The 21,945-nt window shown below is 40.6% G+C and overlaps 2 long non-coding RNA genes across 2 annotated transcripts; both read right to left on the bottom strand.

The window, feature by feature from the left end:
- Positions 1–3,658: 3,658 nt before the first annotated feature.
- Positions 3,659–7,516, bottom strand: LOC119732871. The gene is made up of 3 exons (XR_005271615.1): positions 6,697–7,516; positions 5,367–5,499; positions 3,659–4,835 (listed from the first exon to the last, which is right to left on the bottom strand). It is a non-coding gene; the product is annotated as an uncharacterized LOC119732871 (long non-coding RNA).
- Positions 7,517–8,021: 505 nt separating this feature from the next.
- On the bottom strand, positions 8,022–20,416 carry LOC119732869. The gene is made up of 2 exons (XR_005271613.1): positions 20,368–20,416; positions 8,022–8,143 (listed from the first exon to the last, which is right to left on the bottom strand). It is a non-coding gene; the product is annotated as an uncharacterized LOC119732869 (long non-coding RNA).
- Positions 20,417–21,945: the final 1,529 nt, after the last annotated feature.

Below are 21,945 nucleotides of genomic sequence, written 5' to 3'. Positions count from 1 at the left end.
TTCAATTTTGACCTGGGACTAAAATGACTTGAGACTTAGTTGACATTGGACCGACTTTATACATTTGTACCTGGGACCAAGTTGACCTGGAACTGAGTTGGCCATGCTGTCTCAGACGGTCAGACCCCGTCAGTTAGGGACCAAGTCGTTAACAGTCTTGTGGTTGTTGGGTACCGAGTTTACTCCAAACCCATGTAATGCATGCTCTTGTTCTTGTTGTGTAAAAACACAAAAGTCACGTAACTGTACAAGAACTTGAATGTGTACTTTAATTTGCCATCTAGACCTATTGGTTGTCTCTCGGACGCTGTGGAGGAGGTTGGCCTACATTTCTTCTTATGCGGAGTGTACGGCATTCCACCATGACACGCAGATGACGTACCCTGCCCTGACGAAGGATACCTTCAGAAAATTTGACAACTTTCATCGGTGAGCATCTTGATATTATTTTACTTAGAAATTGATCATGGCAATACACGTGCATGTACATACATCATGTACATGTACATGTATGTACAAGTACATGTTTACATGTATGTCTGTGCCATTACTCGGACGCTCTCGATAGAAGTGACATTTAATTGAATGTACACGAACCATCGGTACCGATGGTTCGTGTACAAACCAGAATGAGCCAATAAGACAACAGCGCCGATGGTTTGTGCACTGACAGATACAACCAATGAGAGAGCATACAATCACTGGTGGTCATCGGCCCAGTGAGATAGTTTGGGAATTTAGGAGATAACTGACATCCCCCACAGTGCGACACTTTTAGAGTGCACCCATGCATTTTCGGTTTCACGAACTGACACTGATCTTAATTTTACCAATTAAATTGCTTATAAATGAAAAATTTGTACATGTATAATCGCACAAGTACACGGATAGATGTATTGCCGCATCATGCTTGGGTGTCAGTTCGTGAAAACAAAAATGTACGGGGTGCGCTCTAAAAGTGCCGCACTGTGGCGGATGTCAGTTCGTAAAACCCAAAATATCCCGGTTCTGTAAACACGCGCGCGTACAGTGCACACACGGATGCCAGAGTGTCGTTCGTAGTAACGGTGACAATCTGTACCTGATTTCACGACACTTATTGTAACCTACGATGCATCGTTGTATCCCTAGGATGACGCATCCTGTGATTCATTTCACAAAATATGCTGTAAGTGCGACACGTCGTAGTGTATTCAAAGGACAAAAGGTGACTACATGTACATGTACATGTATTTTCATGTTATGTATTTATTCAAAGAACAGTAAATAGTCATCGAAAAGTCAACAAAGAGTCGTCGATTGTACTTGTGAAAACTTTTCTAAAATATTTAACCAAATTGACGATGTATGATGCATTCACACTGGAAAAGAACTTCACAGTGGACTGTGTTTGCATCAAATTGTGAAGTGATGTGCTTTGTAAATCTGGTGCAGGTCATCCAGGTACGTGTACACGTACGTATGTGAAATTTTAATGAAGCGAAAATTTGAAACCTGAAATTGCCATCACCACCACTCATGAAATAGTGCAGTTGAACTGCAAGCTCCATTCTCCAACAAAATATTAATAATAAATAAATATAAAAAAAAGCCTTTACTGTCTTCAGGTGTGAGGGTATGCTTAAATCCATTTGCCCTTTCATAAAGTTGAATTTTTGAATCACTTTCTTGAATCAACTGCAACTACCCTATTTAATTTTTCAGACTTTTCATAGTTTTATCACTTGCCAAACCTGATTTCACTGGTTGAGTTCATGCCTGCATTACATGTGCACTTTATTTACTTGTAAAATATGGCTGTTGTGAAGTTTCACTTCTGTAAATGAAACTGTTTTTTTTACATGATATGGATTGGTTGTGAAATAAAGAATGTGTTTATTGCCAAACAAAAACCTATTTGTTATTGTTTTGTTTAAGCTATAGATCCAATTAATTGTCAGCAACTTCCCCCAGAATATTAAGAGGATAGAGTGTCTCATACTGATGGCAAATTCATGCTTGGTTTAGGATTGTGCTGCTTTAATATGCTGTACAACACTCACTCACTCACTCACTGTACAACACTAAACATTTGTGAATTTCCGATTGTGTGTTTATTTTGTCCAAAGTGAGTGTTTTCATCTAAAGACAGATGGTTCTTTATTTCTATGTAATCTGTTTTGCATTTTATGTATTTTTAAATTTTATTCAATGTCTTGCGATTGTCCGTAAAATGCAATGGTTTTACGTACACATGTACATGTGTACGTACACGTTGTACGACGCTTTTGTGTACACAACACACCCGGCGCTAGGCCAGTTGGTACCCGCGCGCCAGTTTGCATGTATTAGTGGGATACTAGATCATGAACCAGCGATGCAGCAGCCCGAATTCTCAGCGAAGCTTTGGAATTGTAGGCTGACTTTCAACGTCTATATTTTATTTTAGAATGTCGACCCGACCAAGAAAAAGTATGATTTGGCTATTTTCATAACTGAATAATGGTATCAACATAAAGATTTCTTCTGAAAAACTGCGTTTCGCTTTTCTGAAGGGCTTTTAAAAGTCTTCGATACGCGAATAAATTCATCCCGCATTGCAAAAATGTTGGCGAAAATTCCCCTAAAACACACCTTGGCATATAAATTATAACCCTTTCTCATTTATTTCCTAAATAAAACATCATATCCCGTCATTGCCTGTCATTTATGATAATAAAAGGTATTTCTAAAGTGTCTAATTTTGACATTATTTGGGACGAAACATCGATGTTTTTTTTCTGTATGTGGACAGCGCCATGTTGTGTGACGTCACCGGCATCATTGGAGTTCACGAATACAGAACTAACACATTACAGAACCTTTGTGTGTGTGCGCGCTATGCATGTGGAACTGACGTGACCATGGAACAAAAGAGGAATCAAACCAAGGTCAAGCCCATGCAGAACATAAACTTGCTACTTACTTTATCATCAATGGTGTCAATCTTAGTCAGCACTACCCCAGCTAACACATTCACGTTGTGACAACGTTGCCAGAAGGTCAGGTTTTCGTTGCCGCAACGTGAGGAAAATGACGTTGCGGCAACGTAAAAATGTCGACTCGCGTGCGCGTTGCTACAACGTTATCACGCAACGTTACAATGACGTTTCCACAACGTAAAAGCAACATACATCACAACTTTTTTTGGTCGTGATTGCACATGATTACCACCTTGACGCCACGTTATTTGCGACCAAATTGACACATAACAGCAACTTCTACGCACGTTTCTACAACCTTTTGGCGACATGATTACCACTTGATTAGCACGTTACTGCAACCTAATTGGGGACGTCACTGCAACTTACTGGACACGTTGATGCAACTTATTGTACACGTTAAAGCAACGTATTGGACACGTTTAAGCAACTTTATGGGCACGTTTCTGCAACTTTATGGGGACGTTACTGCAACTTTATGAGGACATTGCTGCAACTTTGTGGGCACGTTGTTGCAGCTAAATGGGACGTTTCTGCAACTTTAAAGGCACGTTGCTGCAACTTTTCGGACACGTTACTACAACTTAATGGACATGTTGCTGCAACATGGTGGCCACCTTACTGCAACCTACTGGGCATTTATGGAGAAATGTTTCTGAAAACGATAACAAAATAATTAAACATACATGTAATTCATGTTTCTCTAATTTTATTACAAACAGTGTTCAGAAACAACAGCATGAAAAAACATTACTAAAATGCAATCACTAAAACGGTAAGTGTAATTAATACTCACTGCAATTATTTGGACAGATCAATATGCACATATTACTACAGTGTCCATTTCGTGAATGGTATACAATTAAAGTCTTTTACTTAAATCCACAATAAGGAATTCACGCCTTAGTGACCGGGCTGAGCTCTAACGATCGGTTCATACTTCAAGTGAAAGCAAATTTTGATATGTTGACATCGAAACCATTTGACTCAAAATTGCCCAGAGTAAAATGTGGTTCACTCTTTTTTCCCCCAATTTTTTAGCGCTGGCGTTAATGATTGCCGTAACTTCACAAAGTGAATTGCCGTAACTTCATAGAGTATGAACCGACCTTTTAACAAGACAATAACGTTGTTACTGAGCAATTAGAAGATAAAGGGTCTGGTCACCAATAATATAGCCAGAGCCGGAATGCAAGGGCTATTATCGTCGACCTAGCCACTAACCGGTTTTATACATCACCTTTAAAGGGGCTCCATATCACAATGTTACCCACACTAGAGAATACCTATTCATGTATTGGATCAATTCATGAAAAATACACAGTGCTATACGTAACGTACATTCAAGCAAAAGTATGGTTTCAAATAGTATTTGAACATTAGTATTTTCCACTGTCCGTGATGAGAAATATAGTATAGGAAGGCGACTTCCACATCGAACAAATAAAATAGATCCGACAACTTTTAATCTACTGAATCACATGCTTTTTAAATCTGTCCTCTATCTAAATCCTTCATTTTCGTTCTCTCCCATGGAACATCTTCAAAAGAAAACTCAAAGGAATTGTTTTGGTTTTTTTGTAGCTACAGAGTCTATGAAAAAGAATAACACTTGAAAGGGATACTTGAATAGCGTTTGTTGGTGAAGATATATTTGTATGCAGGGAACTTGCAAAAAACCTGCATTTTAAAATATTGACATTTCAACATGATTTTCTTTGAATACCTCCATGCACATTGGCTAATTGCCCAATCTATGTTTTAGAGTAACATTCATTTAATGGAACCTTTCATAGAAGACTATCCAGATGTAGAAGTAAGTGGATTCCTTGTTCAGCAAGGTTGTCAATATGGCACTTCTCCAAAGACACGAATCTGACAAGAAAATAAGGAAAACAAAAAACAATGTATCAATTATTTAAACATTATGAACTATTTCATGTTTGCTGCCTTAGGCTTAAAACACTCTCTGCGTGTCACGCTGGCTCACCAGATGTGAAATTTAAAACTACATGTATATCCAGATAATGTCTGTCTTCTCAATACATGTAGGCTACTTCAAACAGAGCTGTGCCTGTGTTTCTACATGTACAATCTTTAACCCACGAGAGACAGGGATAAAATAAATGAGCCGGCCTCTTGTTTCAAGCTGACCCTCGAAGTCAAGGATATTTCTCAAATTTAAAGGGTAACCAAAAACCCTGGTTGAGAGTTAAAGCGCCAGCCTGTTTTAAGCATTTGTATGTAATCTAAACAACTTCATGTTCAAATGTATGTACGTAACGATCAAAATGTTGGTTCTTTCGCAAGTTTATGGTCTTGGTGGTCGGCATTGCATTAGGTCTATGGTGCTCGTTTCAGAAGTCTATACATGTATAGAAGGTCAGTGTATGTTGAATTACTTACAGCAACAACATTGAAGAGATGTACGGGGTGGTTTTCAAAATAATTAGAAACTTCCTCCCTCGAAGACTGCTGAAGTTAAAAGTTTAAACTTGCCACATCCTGCAGCCAGTGCACTCACGTATGTACTGCCTACCTGGAGAAAGTAACGATGTTTTTTAAGGTTGAGAAATATATAAAACTAATCAAGTTTGAATAAAGTGTAAATATGATGTCCCCGTGCTCTTCAACCCACATAATGTCTTATTTTCACGAAAAAAAGTAGGCTACAAATGACCCTTTTTAGAAAAGGCTTTTATAAAATTATAGTTCGCGTATTTTTCATTGATCTTGTAACAGTGCTGACCTGGCCCTGAACCCTACTCCACACACTTTGGTCAAACTCCCTTAAATCACGCCAAACCCTGGGAGCTATACAGCCCGAAAGCCCGGATTGAAACTGTATACACTTGTTATGTACAAGCCAACGAAAGCCAGATGACCGTTTATACGTGTACAGTCCTGGTACGTGAACTTTAGGCCTGACCCTTGCGACTGAAATGCTAATGCGCGTTGCTATTAGTATTACAACCGTACACTGTGTCTTTGAGCGGGAATTTTATAACGGACTGTTTATGCTCAAATTTGCGCTAGTTTTAGTTGAGAGAAAATCAACTCAGATCTATAAATTAAGAGATACCCCAGGTAACAATTTCACGGTTGTTGGCTCGGGTATCATGGGTATCTCAATACAATATTGTTACAGTTTGATTAATTCATCAATTTGAAAAAAATACAAACATAAGCCTATACTATAGTACACAAATCAAAAGTCTTCTCGATATAATGTATACACTTCCAACATTTTGCCATTTGCTCAAACAATATCTGTTTTATCTAAAAATATAACTATCGAACAAATAACTTTCCAACCTAAAGTGTTGTTTAAAAGGTCTAACATGTCTCACATGAATTCGAGTAAATCTGATCCACATGTATATTATTTCCTTGGAATATTACCAAGATTTTATTATTAAATTGAAAACCAGATGACTTGAACGTTTCTTTCAGTGTATGATCCTCCAAAACTGTTCGCATTGACGAGCCTCCAATCTCAATTGAGGCACATATTTTCACTCTTAATTAATCTACATTTATTCTGATCGAGTCTGAAGAACTTTTTCAACATTTATAAAAAAAAAAACAAGATGATAGGCATAGGAAAATCTTCATTTTTTTACAGCGACTTTGTTCGAAAAGTTGTTTTACTTTAATTTGATCCAATTTCTTCAGATTTGTAGACAATGTGTTCGACACAAGAATGAAGCCAAGATACAGAAAATGTCATTCCTACCTTCTAAGAAATGCTGTAGTGAAAATAACTTGCTTGGTGATCATGGCTAATTCACATCAACTGGACGGCGAGTCGGCGACCGTTATACTAGTGAGCTGCTGCTGCTAGATCGCTGACTCGACTGAGCAGAGCGATTCAAATAAGCTATCACGCGGTCTGGACGTGGAATTTCTGCTGACGCGCATGCGCCATGGTAATATTTTCTTTGAGAACAGGAATCATATTTCAAGTTACGTTGGTGTGTGCAATAAATATATACATTGAGTATACAACAATGAATATGAGCGGGAAACAGTCGCGCTTTGACCACGATCTCATCCATCTTGGACCATTAGAAAAACACATGGAAACATTATATTCCTACAACGACAAAACAAACATGATGATGTTCGAAATTTCATGAGTTACATTATTAATGCAAGGCGGCACCCAAATGTTAATTATTATCAAATAAAACATCATTGATTAAAACATTATGTTCACTTCACATTCAGTAAATCGTAATCACAATGTTTTTGTCAATACCACAACAGCATGGATCATAACCCACAGCATAATTACAACTTAAATTCAGTGTCAAAACACCTTTATAAAACGTAACAGCAACGTGAGGTTCACAACATAGCAGCAACGCTGTGAAAATACCAAAATGCAATGTCACGACAACATGATATTTACAACTTAACAACGACATTATGATGAGACTTTTATGCAACGTCATCATAACGTCATGAACACAGCAACGTGGTGTAAATTTTTATCTACAACGTCATGACAACGTGAGATTGACAACATACCAACAACGTTGTGAAAGTACCCACATACAATCTTACAACGTCATGATTATTACATCACAGCAACGTTTTGAAATACCAAACTACAACGTCGTGTCAATGTAATTTTCACAACTGAAAAAAACGTTATAAAATAACGTAGATGGAACGTTAACTCAACGTCATGATTATAACCTCACAGCAACGTTGTAAACATTCTAAATTACAACGTTCTGACAACGTAACATTGACAACTTAAAAACAACGTCATGAAAACACCTACATTCAACGTAACCACAACGTCATATTTATTACTTTATTACAACGATTGTGAAACGACCACCATACAACGTCAATACAATGTCATATGATGACTTTCGTACAACGTTGTACAAATTACCGATATACAACATTTTTACAACCAACAATTATACAGTCAAACGTTGTGTCAAGGTTGCTTGAATGTCATCGTGACACGTTACCAAATGACAACATTTTCACAACTTTGCACAACGTTGTGGCAACGTGATGTGTTAGCTGGGACTCCGTCAATCAGTGGAGGTTGATCCATGTCTCAATGGTGTGCTCGATTGATTGCCTGGTCCACTGCTTCGTTACCACCCAAATAACTCCCCAACTAAGAGAACTAACTCAGACTGGTTGATTTCAATCAGCTGTTTGAGCAAAAATAACAAAACAGGAATAACAGTTAATCATAAGGAAATGAAACATTTTCTATCTTTGTGCAGTTCTCTCTTGAAGGCAATACATTGAATTCTGTTTTTTACATCATGTTTCTACAGTGGAAGCTACAGCAACAGTTGAAAATAAGTTACAACGAGTTGCAATATGACAGCTGTTTCTTGAAGCGTGTTCTTGAAAGCGTGTTTGGCAATTAAAACGTGTAATTTGTGATTTTTTTAAATTTCATTTCAACCAGCAAACTAGTGCTCAAAATCTAAACAAGGATGCTTAATAACTAACCTGATGAAGTTTTGGCTCTATGAATGCTCTATATTTCGAGAAAACTGAACAAACATAACCACAATATTCTGAATCTCAAATGCCAAAGTTGCCGAGTCATATTTTGAATTGCGCCCTCTCATGACACATTCCCCAAATCAGCATTTGGGACATGATTCTCATTCAGCCGGTTTCACCCATTTGTGGATGCTCCAATTGAAAACCAAGAACAAACTGAACTGTTATACACTGCCCAGTTAAGTTAGGAATATATGTCTATGTAGAACAAAGGTTCACGAAATTAATTCACTTCCAGTACAATCAACGATTATGTTAAAAAATGTATCTTTAATAGTGTGATAAATTTCAGTAAACATTCTATGTGCGCAAAAAAGTTATTTCTGATGTGAATACTGATAAAGTTCGGAGAGGATACATTTTCATTGTGAAGTGAAAATAATGTATGAAAATATGGGAAATATAATTGTTTGTATTAATAACACCTAACTTCCGGTTTGATGACATCACAGCATTAGAGTTATCCAAATGTGAACATTGTAATGGGTATCATTACTTGGACTACGAAGATATGACAGGGATCAAATGATAGAATTAAATTTAAAATATGATCCTTTTCAAATTCTAAAATAACAGCGTTGCTGTTGAAACCCCTCAGCCAGAGTCAAGTTATCATCCGGAAACCATTAACCTTTAACTCAACGTGGTGACCTTGACCTTTGGCCTTTGACCCCAGAACCAGTCCCAACATGGAAACCCCCTACCGAAGTTAGACACCAACATTTCATTTCTAACTCAAGTTATCATTCGGAACCATTTACATTGAACTCACCACGGTGACCTTGACCTTTGACCTTTTGACCCCAAAACCAATCCCAACTTGCCTGTACCCAAGGGCAAACCCCTACCTCAGTCAGACACCAAAATCTCATTTCTAACTCAAGTTATCATCCGGAAACCATTTACCTTTAACTCACCATGCTGACCTTGAACTTTGACCTTTTGACCCCAAAACCAATCCCAACTTGCCTTCTCCCAAGGGGAACCCTCTTCCAAAGTTAGACACCAAAATCGCATTTCTAACTCAAGTTATCATCCGGAAACCATTTACCTTTAACTCACAATGGTGACCTTGACCTTTGACCTTTTGACCCCAAAACCAATCCCAACTTGCCTACTCCCAAGGGCAACCCTCTACCAAAGTTAGACACCAAAATCGCATTTCTAACTCAAGTTATCATCCGGAAACCATTTACATTTAACTCACCACGGTGACCTTGACCTTTGACCTTTTGACCCCAAAACCAATCCCAACTTGCCTACTCCCAAGGGCAACCCCCTATCAAAGTTAGACACCAAAATCTCATTTCTAACTCAAGTTATCATCCGGAAACCATTTACCTTTATCTCACCATGCTGACCTTGACCTTTGACCTTTTGACCCCAAAACCAATCCCAACTTGCCTTCTCCCAAGGGGAACCCTCTTCCAAAGTTAGACACCAAAATCGCATTTCTAACTCAAGTTATCATCCGGAAACCATTTACCTTTAACTCACAATGGTGACCTTGACCTTTGACCTTTTGACCCCAAAACCAATCCCAACTTGCCTACTCCCAAGGGCAACCCTCTACCAAAGTTAGACACCAAAATCTCATTTCTAACTCAAGTTATCATCCTGAAACCATTTACATTTAACTCACCACGGTGACCTTGACCTTTGACCTTTTGACCCCAAAACCAATCCCAACTTGCCTACTCCCAAGGGCAACCCCCTATCAAAGTTAGACACCAAAATCTCATTTCTAACTCGTTATCATCCGGAAACCATTTACCTTTATCTCACCATGCTGACCTTGACCTTTGACCTTTTGACCCCAAAACCAATCCCAACTTGCCTACTCCCAAGGGCAACCCTCTACCAAAGTTAGACACCAAAATCTCATTTCTAACTCAAGTTATCATCCGGAAACCATTTACATTTAACTCACCACGGTGACCTTGACCTTTGACCTTTTGACCTCAAAACCAATCCCAACTTGCCTACTCCCAAGGGCAACCCCCTACCGAAGTTACAACCCCAAACAACATTTCTAACTCAAGTTATCATCCGGAAACTAAGCTGCCCGGACGGACGGACGGACGGACGGACATACATACATCCGGACGGACGGACGCCCTAGGCGATGACAATACCCCTCGAGCCTCTCGGCTGAGGGGTAAAAATTAAAGAAAGAAAACTCTATTTGATGTGCCGCTAGGGGGCGCCCTTTCGGATGATGACGTCATCACACTTTTTTTGTGTCTGGTATTCCTCACTTTCATAATATGTGTGTAGTAAAATGCTTCCACTTTTGACTTGTATTCGGTTTTTATTGCACTTCCGGTAACAGCGGAAGTGAAGGTCAAGCGGTTTTGTGTCTGGAACAAGAAATGTTTCTCACGGCATAGTCTACAACCTCACGAAAAAACGAACACGATACTCTATGTAGTTCAAAAGATACAGCGCAAACTATTTTGTCAGAATTTGCCCTGAAATTGCTTGTAACTTGATACTTGATGACGTAACAAAATTTAGAACATCTTCGTAACATGGCACAAGTTCACACTAGGTTTCTGGATCATACTGTGACGAAAATGCCCCCAAATCCCACTTTTTACGTAAGTTTTATTACTCTAAATCTTACATATATCCTCCTAGAGATCTGGCATTTTTGTCTAGAAAATTCCTGTTGTCTTTTCAGGTATTATTTCTAGGTAGTTTTGAGTATTTTCCTGCCGAAATTCTGTGTGTACACTCACGTGTTTGTTCACACATGTCAGCTGTGCTATAAATAGCGTGATGGTAAAATCCAACATGGCTGCCATTTGAGCAGCGCTTAAAATGTTTCTGATTGGCTGAAAGTTCTAAAATTATTTCTAGCAAACTGAGACTTCTAAAAAGTAATTTATATTATTAGAACGTTTTACTAAATAATTATGTAGCTTCTTTAGATGTGAAGTTGTCTAATTTGAATCAACTTTGAAAGTTTGGCAAGTTTTGATGACTTTTCTGTCAGATTTCGTCTGGTAAGTCACAGCCTCGACTCCATGGGCGCATGCGCATTCCTTCACTAACCCCTGGCCGTGATGTACACATAAATGATGCTAACTGGCTTTTCAGAGCGTACTGCGCATGCATTTCGAAGATTGATACATTTAATACAAATCTTTGTTAAATAACGCAATGTCCAAACCTTATGTTTGAAAGGATGGATTCTTTAAAATCACAATTTTTAACATTTTAAAGATGGCGTCGGCACGTCAAACGGATAAACTTCTGCCTAATTACCGTATAATGTGCCATATTTTGATAAATTTAAATTACACAATTCCAGGGGTTGAGATTGCGCAAGGCATGATGGGAAGCAACATGGCGCAGCAAGATCTCGTACCCATGGGAACAAGGTTGGGTAAGTCAGTGACTGTCTCATGATTATTCATATCTGTGACATCACTGAATTTTCTTCAATGAACTTAAAGGGAATATACATCATTTGCTTTTGCTGTAATTTTCAGAAATGAATGGAATTGGGGGGTTTGGAAATATATAGCAAATATAGTTACACTGACCTTTTGAGGTTTTGGGTTCAAAAATGCTATAAAAACCAAGATAAACAATCATTTTCCTGTAGTCTGGTTCCCTGACTCCATATAAGAAGAAACAGAGCAGTTTACATACATTGGGGAATTGTAAGGTCAGGGAACCAGTCTAGCTGGCTCGTACCCGTTCAAGGGTTTGTAATCGGTTGCAAACAAGTGCGATGGTCAATTGGGGCCAGTATTTGGAAAAAAACCAGTTGTTTCCAACGCTGGTCGGCCGACCAGCGTTGGAAATTGATACAAGAATACCACTTTTCTTGAAAATGACAGTATACCAGGTGCCATGATTTTACAGGATACTTTACACTGTCATTCACTAACAGTCCAGCAAGGTATTTCAAAATGATTTGGTAGTTTTATTTTTTGATGTTTGCAAATGTTGTATTTTCCCTTTAAGGTTTGTTTACATTCATTCACTACTTGTAAAAGTGAGCATTTGGGGGATTCTGTGTAATTTATTCACATGTTTACAACAGATTTACTGTAAGGAATGTCTTGAAGATTAATTTAAGCCTTTTTGTGTGATATTTTGCTGTATAATTTTGGAGAAATTGAGGGGAAACTATAGCTATGTGAATTCAGTATACTGTGATTTTTACAAAATGGGCGTGGCCTATTTACTAGCGCGTACTTTTGATTTTCGCGCTGGGCCAATAGGGTATAAATAGGGCAGATTTTGTTCCTTCTGGGTACGGTTCTTTGATGGGTGTTGGTCTACTGCTAGCTGCGAACTCTACTGCTGATCTCTAACTGTATTTACACATATCACTGTATCACTTGACACATGTTTGGAAATTGATGGAATGCGAAAAGGTTGTCACCCATTTGTGCATTCCCAAGTTGCAAACCAAGTGCAATTAGAGTGCATGGGGAGGGGGGATTTACAGAAATTTCCAAAAATGTGTCACATGACACATCTTTGGAAATGATCTTTTCTTTTCTTCAAATTTACATCATGTCAGAAAGTTGTCAACCATTCGTGGATAACAAACTAAATACAAAAATTAGAACATATGGGGGATATTTACAGAAATTTCCATTGACACAATGGGGAAGGGGGCCAGATTCACAGAATTTTCCTTAATAACTCCTATGAACATCTATGGAAATTAACAGCATGCAAGGTTTGGACCCATTCATGGATTCCCAAATTGCAAACCAAGTACAAATTAGAAGCATGGGGAAGGAGCCAATTCACAGACATTTTCTAAAATGTGTCACTTGACACGCAAGAAGGTATGTGAGAAGGTTGTCATTCATTTGTGGCTTCCCAAATTGTAACAAAAATTTCCAAAACTGTGTCACATGACAAATCTTTGGAAATGATCTTCTTTTGTTTTCTTCAAATTGAGAGCATGGCAGAAAGTTGTCAACCATTCGAGGATTCCCCAATTGCAAACTAAGTACAAATTGGAACGCATTCGGGAGGTGGCAGATTCACAGAAATTTCCAAAAAGGTGTCACTTGACACATCTTTGGAAAGGATCTTATTTTGTTTTCTGCAAATTGACAGCATGCCAGAAGGTTGTCAACCATTTGTGAATTAAGTACAAATTAGAACACATAGAGGAGTAGGAGGATTCACAGAAATTTCCAAAAATGTGTCACTTGACACATGTTTGGAAACTGATAGCATGCGACAAGGTTGTCACTCATTTGTAAATCCCCCGAATGCAAACCAAGTACAAATTAGAGCACATGGGGGGATTTACAGAAATTTCCAAAAATGTGTCGCTTGACATATTTTTTTTTGGGGGGGGGGATTAGAACACATGGGGGGGGGGGGCAGATAAACAGAAATGTCCACAAATGTGCCTCTTGACACGTTTGGAAATTGACATCATGCAAGGTTGTCACTCATTCGTGGATCCCCCAATTGCAACCAATTACAAATTAGAATGCATGGGGGAAGGGCGGTTTCACAGAAATTTCCAGAAATGTGTCACTTGACAAACGTTTGGAAATTGGCAGCATGTGAGAAGGTTGTCACCCATTTGTACATTCCCCAATAGGTCTTGTAAAATGACATCATTTCCTACAGACCAGCCGCATGCATCAACATACTGAGCATCCAATTGCATAATGCGTATCGGCTGCATCAAAATTCGAAAAACATTTCAAGCAATAAGCGCACATGTTTGGAACATTTTCAACACTGCGCAATGCATGATATATTGCATAAAATACGCAGTAATAAACATCAACTTATTTAAAACACAAAAACGTGAGGTAAACATATGAGTTTTCACAGAAGATTTAAATACAGACAATGATGGTGACTGGCGAATTTCAAGGGGTAGATTGTTCCAGAGTTTGGGAGCGGCGCTTGAGAAAGACCGGTCTCCCCAAGAGTGATTGGTGCGGGAAACAGTAAGCTGTAGCGCTCCGGCCGAACGAAGTCTACTTGATGGCTGATATTTCGAGATAATGTCTGTTATATAGTCCGGTGAAGTTCCTTGTAGTGACTTGAAAGCGAGATGGAGGATCTTGAAGGCAATGCGATCGGCGATGGGGAGCCAGTGAAGGGACTTTAAGACGGGGGTGATATGAGTGGTGCGTCTGGATAAGGTGATGAGGCGAGCAGTGGCATTTTGGAGGCGTTGAAGTTTGTTGATTTGGTGTTGTGGCAGGTTATACATGAGGGAATTACAAAAATCTAAGCGCGAAGTTATAAATGCATGGACGAGTTGCTCAGTGGCCGTACGATTTAGATACTTCCGAATGAAGCCAAGATTACGGAGATGAAATCTGACTGATTTTGACAGTGCTGATATCTGATCAATGTGGGACATGTGGGGGTCGAAAGTGACACCTAGGTTGCGACACTTACTGGAAGGGTGGATGTGGCAATCTCCAGTCCTAATGCTGGTGATATTGAACTTGGCGAGTTGTTGTTTTGAGCCATACAGGATAAATTCAGACTTGTTGTCATTCAATTTGAGACTGTTTGTCATCATCCATGTCTTGATCTCATCAATGCAAGCCTCAAGATTCTCCAGGGCAGACACAGCATTGGGTTGAGATGGATTGAAGGATTGATACAGCTGTATGTCATCAGCTGCCGTAGTGAGCTACTGCCTAGCGAGTCGCGTACAGTTGGGGTATATTGACAGAGGTCGTTCCTTTCCCCCCTGACCGTCTCGGCTAGCTCGGGGAGCTAGTAAGCTAGAAGTGGACGTTTTGTTGGGTATATCGACAGAGGTCGTTCCCTGCCCCTCGGCCGTCCTAGGCTATCTTGGTAGTGCGGCAATCAACGAGATAGCGGTGAGACCTTTGTGGGTAATCGCCACTGGCCGTTCCCTTCCCTCGGCCATCTTGCCTGGCGTGTAAAGAGAAAGTTGGTGGGGTATATCAACCAGCGGTCATCCCTTTCCCCTCGGCCGTTCCCAACTGCATTTATCTTGGTTGTGCGATAGTACAAAATACAAGATAGCAGTGAGTCCCACGCAGGAACATTGCCGTAGTATGTAACGGTCACCCAGTGTTACACGTTTTGGCCGTCATCAGACTTACCTCCTACATAATGGAACACCGTAATGGCACCGGGGATAAAACTCCCCGTACAAACCGCAGTTCCCCAGGTGACAAGCCGTAAGAGTCCCACAGTTAAAAAGGCCGCATCAAAGGCCACCAGTGGTCCCAAGGGTAAGACCCAAAAAGGGACCACTATTCACTCGATCACACTGCCGGTCTCCGGACCATTGGCGTTACCTAGCAACCCGGCGGCGATCTCCTGAGGTTCCACTGGAGTTTCTTTGCCTCTTCCCCCAGTCTGCTGGCTCCAGCAACCCTCGGGGACGACCAGTCACGGAGCTGTAAAAGGATTCAATCATCACCGGCCCCGTCTGTGAGTTCATCGCGCTCCGAACTTCCAGCTTCCACCCGTGCGGAATGGGCAGTCAACGTCATTCTTTGATCAATGCTCCGGAATTCCGAGTATATTGTCGGAGTTTTTACAGTCAAGTGATTCAAGTCACCCAAGTAAGAAAAGGAAACACAAGGCAGCGCCGTCTTCTTTAGGGGATTTCCGGCCATGATTGGGCGCCCCCGAGATCGCAGGTGGGAATTTCTTTACACCCATCTATGAATTTGGGTACTTCTGTTCAAGATGTTCCTGACATAGATGTCGATAGTGCTCACCCCCCTTCCACTCACTCGCAAGACGTGTGTTCTGGGGATGAAGAGGCCACTGACCCTGGTAATTTTTCTCAGCTGAGGCTGGTTCAAAGAGATATGGTTCGGGTACTGCAACTGCCAGAGAGCAGTAAGCCAGAGACCACCTGTCGTTCTATCAAATGCCGGACTGGCGTGGAGGAACCTCTGGATCCAGTGATATAGATTGTGTTTCTGGATGATCTGGCCGAGTGGTAAAATGTAGATGGTGAATAACATGGGACCGCCAACAGATCCCTGAGGAACACCACAGTCAAGGGAGGTAGGGCAGATAATACTCCATTGAAGTTAACAGACTGTTGCCGGTCTGCAAGGTATGAGTGAAACCACTGCAAGGCTGCATCGTGCACTCCCAAAGAGTGCAAGCGACTGATCAGGATGGCGTGATCTATGGTGTCAAATGCTGATGACAGATCGAGAAGCACAAGCGCCATTACTTCGCCAACATCCATCTGTCGTAGGATGTGGTCGCGGATAGATGAACAAGTAATGTTTCTACATTATGGTTCTGACGATATGGTATAGGGTCCAAGCCACATGATTTTGCTGGGGATTTGAAGATGACAGTGCGAATCTCATCTTGAGAGGCGAAACGGAGACTGGTCAGTGTAGTTTGTGTTGGCGGGTACGTGGGGGTAGAAGTATCTGTATCTGACACAAGGGGAGGTAGTGCATCACGAATCAAAGAAATCTTGGACGTGAAAAAAACGCTGAAATGGTCAGCCAGTGACTTGTCAGAATTGTACTTAGGTAAAGAAGATTCCTTATTCCTATGGAGAAGCTTGTTGGTGGCAGGAAACAGTTGTTTTTGATCACCGGAACACTTGGAAACTATTTCTGAGTAATGGGTTCTTTTGGCCTTACGGATCAGCGAGATCACATGCTGGCATTGTTGGTGATGTAGTTGGCGGTCAATCTCGAGTGAGGATGCATGCCACCTGTGCTCAAGCTGTCTTCATCTGTGCTTAGCTTGGAACAATCAGTGTACCAACCGGTGGGTTTAGATCTCACAGACAGGTCGCACTAAAAAGCGTCAACACAGCGTCAACACAGCGTCAACACATGACAGAAGCGTCAACACACTGTCAACACATCCAAAACACATTCTGAATTGACCAAAAAAGGTATAGAATGGCAAAGCATAGAATAAAACAGAATTTCCAGTGGATTGAGTTTCCATTTAGTTGTTAAAAATATAGTATTTTCACGCAAAAAAATGACCTTTAACTTGCGCGGCCGTTCTCCGCCATCTTGACTTTGCACAAAGCTTTGATTATACCATTTCAAGTAGGGGTGTGTAGGTTATGACATTACAACAGAGGGCGCCTTGATGCAGAAGGATGCACTCTGATCTGTGAGAGACTGAGGGACTGAGGTTTATTGAACGATGCTCTCACCCTTTAGCATAATGGAATGGTTCGTGCTGCCACTGAGGCAACATGGCAGCCGATCTCGGAGCGGCACGGAGAGCCAATTTTCTTGAACTGAAAATTGCAATTTTCAGACGTTTAACCTATTGATTTTAAGCCAAAATCTTGTTTCTTTCCATACTGTATGGGTTACATACTGCTTTTGTCACTTTTAATGCATTTTGGATGTGTTGACGATGTGTTGACGCTATGTTGAAGCTTTAGTATGACAGTCACAGACTGATGTGGATAAACCAAGTTTTGTGTGCATTTACATACCGGGCTGGTGAATTTTGATTGAAGTAATCAGGGTGATGGGGTCCGTCTTGACTTGATGTGCGATTTCCAATTACAATGGGTATGTCAAAGTTGAAGTAAGTCGATCGGCGCCTACGTATCCCAGCCTTGCATCCACAACGAGTGCGCCAAAAACAACAGGTTTTTGGCTGGTGGATAGATTGGACATGTTCTGGGTCCAATATCACTGCAGATTTCAGCAGCAAGAGGACATGGACGGCAAAGATCGAGTCCATTATTGAAGGAGGCCCAACGGTGTATTGGCGAATATCTGCCTCGCTGGGATGAAGCAGGAGCCCTTGAGGAGTCCATTGGCAGATGCAGTGGCATTGTTGAATTAAATGGGAGACAACATTGGTTCATTAGCATATCAAGTGCTGCACTGGTGCTGGAGGAACATCCAATTGTTACCAGCAGAAGGTGTGATCTACTAGTCACAAAAGATACCTGACGTCTTGGTGCGCAGAAAAACTGCTAGAGCCCCAAATGCACAGGAAAGAAAGGAAAAACTCCCTTAAAATGCTCCCAAACCAGATGTTACATATATTCTGGCTCACCATATTAATCAGTTTGCGCTAAAGTTCAACTTGACATGAAGACATGACTGGAAACACCGCTAAGAAAGAGGAAATCAGTACATTGGTGGAGAGCATGATGAGGAGCCGCCAGTTAGTAGCGCTGCACTCTATAACATTACTCAGGTCAATACAACAATCAACAGCCACACAGTAGCCAAGGCTGTTTGACAATGCCAGCCACTTGCAGACAATACTTTATAAGGTCAATACAACAATCAACAGCCACTCAGTAGCCACAGCTGTTTGACAATGCCTGCCACTTGCAGACAAAACTTTATAAGGTCAATGCAACAATCAACAGCCACACAGTAGCCACAGCTGTTTGACAATGCCTGCCACTTGCAGACAATACTTTATAAGGTCAATACAACAATCAACAGCCACACAGTAGCCACAGCTGTTTGACAATGCCAGCAACTTGCAGACAATACTTTATCTGGTCGATACAATAATCAACAGCCCCACAGTAGCCACAGCTGTTTGACAATACCAGCCACTTGCAGACAATACTTTATCAGGTCAATACAACAATCAACAGCCACACAGTAGCCACAGCTGTTTGATAATACCAGCCACTTACTAATTGCTGACAATACCAATAGGCCCCCACCCAAAAAGTTCTGCTTCCAATTACATGGCATTTGAAAACAGGGTAATAGGTAGGGGGTCTTTTTTGGAGGGGTGGGGGATTTTTTGACAGGGATCATGTTTCAGTCAATACCAAACACCAACTGTGGACAGCACTTTGTCAAGTCAGTCCTTCTGATTTGAGGCGTGCGATCACACCCCCACACCATCGCACACCTAAAAGCTTCCCGCGAAGTGTGAACAATTGCATGCCTGAATTTCCCTGGACCACAGATCACACACCTAAAAAGTCACACACCTAGAAAATCACACACCTAGAAAAGTCCAGGTGTGCCTTTTTCCACACGCCTGTGATTTTCAAATCAGAAGGACTGTCAAGTCAAAAACAGTCAACAGCAATTTAGCACAAACAGCTGTTTTGACAGGGATCATGTTTCAAACAGTCAATACCAGCAACTTACTGACTACGACAGTACTTTAACAAGTCAATAACAGTCAGCAAATATTCATTATCAACAACTGTTCTACGGGTCACAGTTGGTCAAGTCATTCTCATGACCAGTTACTTAAGCAGTCAAAACTTGTCAATAATGTAGTTCTATGCATAGAATTCCATCGGGTCAAAAAACGGTCACCTGACTGATTTTGACCCGAGTAACAGCATGGCTGAGTATGCATGTTTGCATCGGAGGGTTCTAATGGGCCAATCACATAAGTTTATGGATGTTGCATATAAAGGTAAAAGATGAGCTAGTATTTTATCTCTTTTTTTTCACTGCTAGGAAAAAGGTGCTTAGGACAAAATCAGTTTCTAATAGGCACTTCCAGTTACATTATTAAGCCATTTTACATTGTTGTCAAACGAGAATATCAGTTTTCAAAATGGCTTCAAATTTATGATGTGATTAGGGTAATGTATACACAGGGAGAGACATTTTGTGACAAATGTCCAGTCTGTATGTACGTTTAAATCCTCCTTATAAAATATCAAATAATTCTTCACAACGACTCTGAGTTTTCTAGGTTTTGACTGGGTTATCATTATTAAGAAATATCTGAAAGGTAGAGCAAGAGGTGGGAGGGGGGAAAGAAATGTTCGAATTAACCCCACAAGGCAGTGCCCCACTACCAGCACTCATTATTTGTGGGAGAACATAGAAGAGCGCCAGATCACTCCTTTTTGATTACTTGTTTCTGCTTATTCTTTAGGTACATGTAACTAAAAACTAACCTCAAGAATCAGTAATGGGTAGCCCAGCAAGCAGGTCATCCGTTCATCTGTCTGTCCTCCTCCCTGCTTCCGGTTCCTCGGGTTTCTGTTTGATGAGGCTGTCGGAGCCCTGACAATGTCTTGAGGCAGGCTCATCCTCATCTCAGTAGAGCAATTCCCTCATCAGTCAGTGGTCCTCACTTTGCTGAAAGGATTCAAATAACGAAAGGAAACATTTGAATTATTGAGCTGTATTCGTGCCAGGGCTCTAAAGGGGAAAGAAAGCATTGAATTAACCCCACAAAGCAAAGCCCTGCTACCAGAACTCATTTGTGGATAAACATAATAACAGAGTCAGATCGCCCATTTAAATTTGTTCTGTGACTTGATTGTTCCTGTTAAGAGGAGGCCTATACACAGCCTAAAAGCAGAACAGGAAGGGGACAGACCTCATTTATCCCAGGACAAACCAATAACACCAGTAAATAAAGATGTGCTTCAAACCATGTTACAAGGCTATGATGGCATTAAGTACAAATTCTTAATTCATGGTTTTACAATTGGTTTTTAGGTTTTACAGGCAATCAAAATTTAGGACATCAACGAATTTAAAAATCTGCTCTTCAAAATCCAAAAGTGGTTTCTGAAAAACTAGGGTTAGAGCTTAGACAAGGTAGGCTCGCAGGGCCGTTCCAAGACTTGCCACTTGATAATTTTTGCGTTAGCTCGATTGGTTTAGTTCCTAAAAGCCAGCCTGGTTCATTTTGAATAATTCATCATTTGTCTCATCCTAAACATGGTTCCGTAAACGATGGAATACCAGATTGCAACGCAACAGTCAAGTATGCGTCAACGGAGGACACAATACTAATTTTGAAGAAAGTGGGCCCAGGATGTGTGCCATCTAAACTAGATATAAAGTGTTAACCATTTATTCTGGAATAGTCCATATTCTGGATGATTTTCTAATCATTTCAACATCTCATCAACAGTGTGTGCATGATTTGGTCGGATTTCAAACACTGAGTAATAAGCTGGGTATTCCCCTTGCACCAGAGAAAACTGAAGGGCCTACAACCTGGCTAACATTTGCCAGGATCGAACTAGATACAATACGGTAACAATGGCCGCGCGGTTACCGCCGGACAAATTACAAAATCCATCGTTAAAATTATCAAAATCTATTATGTACACCATTTCATACTGACATTTCAAAGACATACACAATCAGTTTTTATTGAAATTTTCGAAATGAAAAGTATAGCATTTGAGAACGAGTTTAATGCAAACTTTGAATACATATTTTGATAGGAAATCAAGCACTGTATATTTTGCATGCGGGGGGTGTTAAAATACCACCTGAGGAATCATATTTCTTCATATACAGGTCTCTTTTTGTTTCTAAAATAAAACTCACCACAAGAATTCCAAAGAGCATTCACGGTAGTGGTCACAAGGCCGCGGGTTGACGGCTCTGGTCAAGTCCGTAGCTCGGCACCTCGGGTCAAGGCATGGTCGATGACTCGGGCCAGTCCGTAGGATGACAACCATTAATGGGGAGCGGTGTGGATTCAGAATATGTTTGAGTTGAAAGAAGAA

The sequence above is a fragment of the Patiria miniata genome, unplaced genomic scaffold (assembly GCF_015706575.1).
Source record: "Patiria miniata isolate m_02_andy unplaced genomic scaffold, ASM1570657v1 HiC_scaffold_25, whole genome shotgun sequence".
In the NCBI taxonomy this organism is placed as follows: Eukaryota; Metazoa; Echinodermata; class Asteroidea; order Valvatida; family Asterinidae; genus Patiria; species Patiria miniata.
Note: the sequence above shows the minus strand (reverse complement) of the source record. Positions and strands in the feature narration are given on the sequence as shown.